This window comes from Myotis davidii, unplaced genomic scaffold (assembly GCF_000327345.1).
Source record: "Myotis davidii unplaced genomic scaffold, ASM32734v1 scaffold190, whole genome shotgun sequence".
NCBI classification, from domain to species: domain Eukaryota; kingdom Metazoa; phylum Chordata; class Mammalia; order Chiroptera; family Vespertilionidae; genus Myotis; species Myotis davidii.
Genome location: NW_006283440.1, coordinates 599400 through 606092, shown reverse-complemented (window position 1 = coordinate 606092; position 6693 = coordinate 599400).

Below are 6693 nucleotides of genomic sequence, written 5' to 3'. Positions count from 1 at the left end.
GGCGAGCGGCCTACTGTGCGCGATATCACGCGATGGGCTAGTAGTGTGTTATATTGTAATATTAATTCAGGCAGAATAATGGTATTGTGATTCTGTCTACAAGAAGAAACTTGATCATTTAGAGATAAATACTAAAAATATTCATGAATGAAAAGGTAGAAGGCCCAGAATGCATTTCAAAGTAATCCAGAGATAAAGTGGGTAGGGACATGGATGAAGCAGGATAGACCATGAGTTGGTAATTATTAAAGTTGGGTATTAATTACTCTACTTTCTTGACTCCAGAATATGTTTGAATTTTCAGAAGAAGAAAAAAAGACTAACAACAAAGAAATCAATAGACTCAACATACACTATGATTCCATTATTTAGAGTTCAAAAACAGACAAAACTAATTTATGGTTTCAGAAATCAAGTTAATGACCACCATTCAGGCGTGGAAGTGGGCACAAGAGCAAGTTCTGTATGAAGTACGTTGTTCATGTTTTAATTCTTAGTACGGGTGCTACTTACATGGGTGTATTCCCTTTTAAAAATTCATTGAATTCCATTTAATTTATGTACTTTTATGAATGAATGTTATACTTCAATAAAAAATTTTAAAACAGCCCTATTTGATGTAGATTTGCTAAAAATTCACATATAGGGACTCTGAAAAATAAATTGGAAAGACTTGCTGATAATTTAATTTTGTGATTTGACGTAAGTAAACATTTTGAAGTACATAAGGAGGGATGAATCCTAGACTCTCAGGATTATTTCCTTCAGACAACAGGCACCCACTGGGGGAAAACTATGAGCCTCTCATGTTTGACGCTTAAAACCTGAGTAGCTGGCCATCAACTGGAAAGGACCTTTACAAATCATCTAAAGCTAACGTCGCTCTAAAATCTGGCCAAATACTCACCTGCCTCTGCTTGACTATCTCTAGTGATGGGACCCTCATCACCGTAGTGGCAGTCTGCTTTGTTTTTGGGTACTCTAACAGTTAAAAATGCTCTGCCTTATGCTCTGTTTACTATATCATCTTCCTCGTGATATAGGGAGGGAGATAGCGTGTTAGAATCTTCTCTAGGCCAAAGATTCCTAGTCTCTCCCCTGTTTTTCATGGGTCCGGTTTCTGTTCCCACCTGGCAATTCTGTCCTGAGCTTTCATGTGTCCATGTCTGTTAAAGTGACATCCTGAGCTGAGCATAACACACCAGTGCAAGAGGCAATGACTCGGGGTCCTTCCGATCCTGTCATCCACGCGAACCACCTGTGCCGTTTACCTGCGCTCTGGCTGCCGCAGTGCACTGGCAGGTCACCCTGAGCCTCCCGTGGACCCACATTTCCACGTACAGATGCCACGACTTTTCCTTCTGATAATTCTGCAACCTGGTTTCTGAAATGTTGCCCTTGATAATTATAAAATTCTATTTAAAAGTCACCTTTTTAAAAAAAGTTGCCACATTAAATAATTAAGAACCTTAAGAATTAAAAAAATAAACTAATGTCTCAATGATTTAATGCCAAAATTACAATTAATCCAACCAATAAGTTTAAAAGGACCTAAGTTACAGCAAAGTTATTATAAGAGGGTAGATATACAAGGCAGTGATTTGTTTGAGCCACAGAGAACCTTCCTCGAGTGATGTCTTCAGAAGCCTAGTATCTTCAGAGAACTGTTTTCCAGGTGCCCTATGGTGCTAAGACATGCTGATGAGTGTGCTCCAAAAGTTGTTCTGCATTCAGACAAATTTCAAAAATACTACACACTATAGACCAGGGGTCAGGAAACTTTTCCTGTGAGGGGCCAGATGTAAGTAAGTATCTTAGGCTTGAGGGTGTACATGGTCTCTGCTGCACTACTCAATTCTGCCCTTGTAGTCAAGGACAATATGTAAGCACATGGCTGTGGTTGTGTTCCAATAAAAGCAGGCATTGAGCCTGATTTGGCCTGGGAGTCCTAGAGAGGACCCCTTTGTAGCCTCTCCCAGAGCTCCCCTTTTACGCAAGCAGATTTGGACCGCAGTTGAAGGCTTTGAGAAGCCCTGCAGAAATGGAATCTGTCAGTCAACTCTCACCCGGGGTTTTCCAATCGTTTGGCCCGTTAAACTTTCTTCATGCCATGCCTACTAAGCCCCACGGAATAGCGTTCTATGAATTACCCATCTGGGAAACAGTGTTTTAGCACAAAAGTTTTCTTTAAAGGATCTCTTCTGAAAGAATTAAGAAAAAGAAAATACAGTCCTGGCCAGGTAGTTCCTTGGTTAGAGCACTGTCCTCATAAATCAAAGCTGCAGGTTTGATCCCACATATAAGAATAAGTGGAACAACAAATTGATGTCTCTCTCTCTCCCCATCTTTTCCTCTACCTCTCGCCCATCTCTCTCAAAGAAAGCAAGGGTTCTTTTAGCTTTTATGAATTACTGAAAATTGAAATGCACTGAATTAGAAGAGATTTCGGAATAAATCAGCCTTTTCAAAAGAATATCATTGCCTATTATGTACAGTTAGTTGTACAGTGAGCAATGCATTCCTACCTGAATAATTTGGAAATGATTTACTAAATTTACAAAATAGCTTTAAACTTCTAGCCTTAACTGTTTTCAGAAGAAAAAACACACCCGCCTTAACAATAGGAATGAAAACCTGTCAAGGGAACTAAGTAATTTTTTCAGCTCCATCTTGTTAGTTAGCCCTTTGATTCAACTTGAGTTAATTTTGGATTCTAATATTCTGGGCAGCTCCCACAATTTTAATAAGTATGTGACTTAGGTTTTCATTCACATCATTACAAACAGGACAATGCCCAGGTCTGTGTCCTATGACATGTCTCTAGTAAACTGAATGAATAAATTAATTGATGCAATTATACATCAGCACACCCACTTCTTGACCACATTTTATCATGGTTTTGTCAAATGCTTTTCTGATATAGACATTTTGTACCTCAACCACATTTTCCTGAACTACTAACAACCATTTCAAAAAAGGAAATGAGGTTAATCTGAAATGGCTTGTTCTCAGAGAGACTATCAAAGCTCACTCACTGGCCTTGAAATAATCTGTTCATGTAACTTGCCTGAGATTAAAATCATATGGTTTTCAGAATCTGCCCTTTTATTCCTTCTGAAAATCGAAATAACATTTGCCCATTTCTTGTCTGTTGACCCCTCTTTGGTCTCCATTATCCTCCCAGGGCCCTGGCAGGGGTTGGTTCTACCATTAGTCTCCAGTTCTGAACAGATTGGAATTCATTTCAGAGCACTCATTGTTTTCTCGCACTGTATCTATATTGGGGTCCAATTCTCTCTTACTAATATTCATTTACCCTTTTAAGCCTAAATAGCAATATCTTTGAAAGAAGATTCGTACTTTGTACCTGCCTTTTGCCATCCATCAACAATACACTGTAGTTTCAATAGTGGGTCTATCCCTTCCTTTTGTGTTTTCCAAGTGAAGCTGCTATGATCTGGTCTACAGTTGGGAATTGCAAAAATGGTCATTGCTGTTTTTAAGAGTCAAATGAATATTAAAATAGCAGGGCATCCAGTTTCTCTGAAACACCTTCCCAACCACCATCCCACCCCTATGCCATTTTTTTCAAGACACCCGGAGTCTTACCCAGGTCCAGGGTGCTCTCTTGTTGGATGTGGACACTGTTGGAGAATCTGGTTTATCTGCCAGCGCCATTGTCCCCGTAGCAGTCACTTGCCCCTGTGCACTGACGGGATGGTGCTTCAGCCAATCCAGTGGTGCCGTGATGGGCAACCCTAGTTCCTGAACTGTTCTTCTCCAGTCTCGGGCTTCCAAGGCACGACACTGTGGATTTACACTCAAAAGCCATGTCCGAAGTAGACTGGCTTGGTCAGATGGGCTCTCTGGGCTCAGCCACACTTTGGCCCAGAAAGAGTCCTCCCCTCCAGATCACCCAGATCCCGGTGTGAGCTCAGGTGTCCATCTACACACCCTGCCCTCATGGAGAGTTCTCCTGTTAGGCCCTTTGTGTTTTTCCTGACAGCACAATTCAGCCTGAATACACTGAATCTACTAGTAATAAGGTGGGAGCTGAGTTCCTCTTTCTTGGTCTCCAAAACAAACAAACAAACAACAACTCATGTTTCAGCTCTGCAAAGCATGGAAGGCAGCCTCTGCCGGGCCCCATCACACTCCCTCCAGGAGGTGCTCCTTATGTTTGCATGACCAAGGGATCCTGTCCTGCTTTAAGGGGTCTTCCGTCTCTACCTAAAGGACAACTTTTGAATTGTAGCTTCTCTAGCTGAAGTTCTGCCTGCACAGCACCTGCTACGTGAACATAACTAAGGTCAGACATTTAAATTGCCTTCAGTGTTTTTTATAAGCTTAGCTCAGTTGAAAGTTTGGCCGTCTTCCTTCTCTTCTTATAGGTCTCTGAGTTTTATTAGAGCATTTTTCAAACTACTTATGGAGCTCCATCATGGACTAGTAGATACAGAAGGAGAGAGACTATATTTGTCTGGGTAGGCTACACTGTGTAACGAAGACACCCAAACCTGTAATGGCAACAATATGGAAGTTTATTTCTCACTCACATGATCATACTGGGTTAGTCAGGAAGTCGCTTAGCCATTCTGGGCCCATGCTGATGGAGACTCAATCATCTTCAGCATGTGGCATATTGAGAATGTATCTTACACCTTACTTTTTATTTTATTTTATTTTTTTAAGATTTTTATTTTTATTTTTTAAATTCTTTATTAGTTAAGGTATTAGAAATGTGTCCTCATCCCCTCCATTAAACCCCCATCTTCCACCCACCCCCCCACTTATGCTCTCATCCCCCTGTTGTCCATGTCCATTGGTTTGGCTTATATGCATGCATACATGTCCTTTGGTTGATCTCTTCCCCTTATCCCCTCCCTTCCCTACTTTCCCTCTGGGGATTGATAGTCTGATCACTGTTACACCTTACTTTTATTTCTTTTTTTAATTATAACTGTTTTTTGAAGTAGTTAAAAACTCACAAGAACTTACAAAACACAGTATAGAGAGTTCCTATACTTCCCACAATAATATCTTAGATTGTAAAAACCAGGAAATCAACATGCTAGAATACTATTCACTCATACATTTGGTTTTCACCAGGTTGTACATGCATTTTTAAAAGTCTGCATTACTTTAAACGAAACAACACTTTCATTATAAATATAGACGTGTGTGTGTGTACTCGACCCGGAAGTAGACTTCAGTGGCTGTCTGGAGAGCTGAGTGACCTCCATCCCTGGGAAGCATTTTCTCCATCTAAATGGCCGCAAATCATATGATCTGCCTCCGAGTCCTCCCTCTTTACGTCGTCATTCAAATGCTCTCTATCAGGAAGCAACCCTCGACTCACATATCCCCAGAGAACTTTTCTAAATATCCCCTCACGACTTCGTATAAAGACAATGATGTCTGATGCAGAATACAGCCCTTTCCTCCCTCCAAAAACTGATACCAATGAAACTGGAAATGAATACGTTTGTGTTCCTCAAAATTTGTTCAGTTTCTTCTTCTCTTTCCTCCTACTCAGTGGCCCGGTAATCCTTAGAACAGGATCGGCTCCTCTCTAAGCGGCTGGCAGATAATAGCAGCGTGTTATTGGGTTTTAGTCTTCATTTTCAGCACAATCCAACTGTCCGGAGAAGCGCTTTCGTCGGCATTTGTAGTGCTCTGGCACTTCCTGGCCACTGAGATCCCCTTTCCCAAACTGCACAGGAGAGCTCAAACAATTGTGGAATTCCTAAAACGGCTCCCTCCATAGCCAAGAAGTCTTCTTCTGGCCGCTGTCCAAAGTGGCGGCCTTGGCTACCTTTCTGGAGCCCTGCTTCCAGCATGGCGCTCTCTCATCCTTCTTAATAAACGCTTTGAGCATCTAAAGTAGCCACAAGGATTCCTGGCATCTGTCAGAGGCGGAAATCCGCATGGCAGACGGAGAGAGTCATAAAATCTTTGTTTTAGTTTGGACTCGTTTGAAAACTGGAATGAAATTAAACATGAATTTTCTCATGTGGTCACAGAGGTTTTCTCTTCAGAGGCGGGAATTCTAGAGGATGTGATGGTGGGGAAAGGCCTGCTGCAGGCGCGTCCACGCCTTGTTTCTCTGGCCCACGCTCGTGCTGCCCTCACAGCCCTGGCCGACTCCCCTGCTTCCTGGAGGGTTACAGCAGGTCCACACCACGGCCTCCCAGCCAGCGCGCCTCCCTTCACAGGCAAACGCCCATCCCCACCCGCTCCTGTTGGCAGATTCTCCTTGTCTCCCAGAAACGCTGCTGTGTGTCCAAACCTTTCAGACCAAAGGGTGTAACTTTGGTTTGTGGTCTCATCTTTCCATGTGGTTCCTGTTGATAATACCTGGAAGCGCACACAGGGCTGCTGAAAAGGGAAGAAATGCCCCTCACCTCTGCTCCCCAAGTCGCTCTATCTGAGGCTCATTGGAAGGCACGGGCATGGGAGGTTGGTGGGTACAGTGATCCCCTCCTGGGCCATGCTAATTGGTTGATTAAAGACTTGGCACTATTTGTAAAACCATAGTTTAAACTAGAATATATGCTAGCAGATACAGCTTCAGCCATTGAATGAAATCTGATCCTGAAGGTTAAATGAGAGAAGATTCTTGTAATGAAATAAATCCAATTTTTTTGAGCTTCAATACAGCAAACAGCCAGTTAAGAGCTATGAGATGCTTTC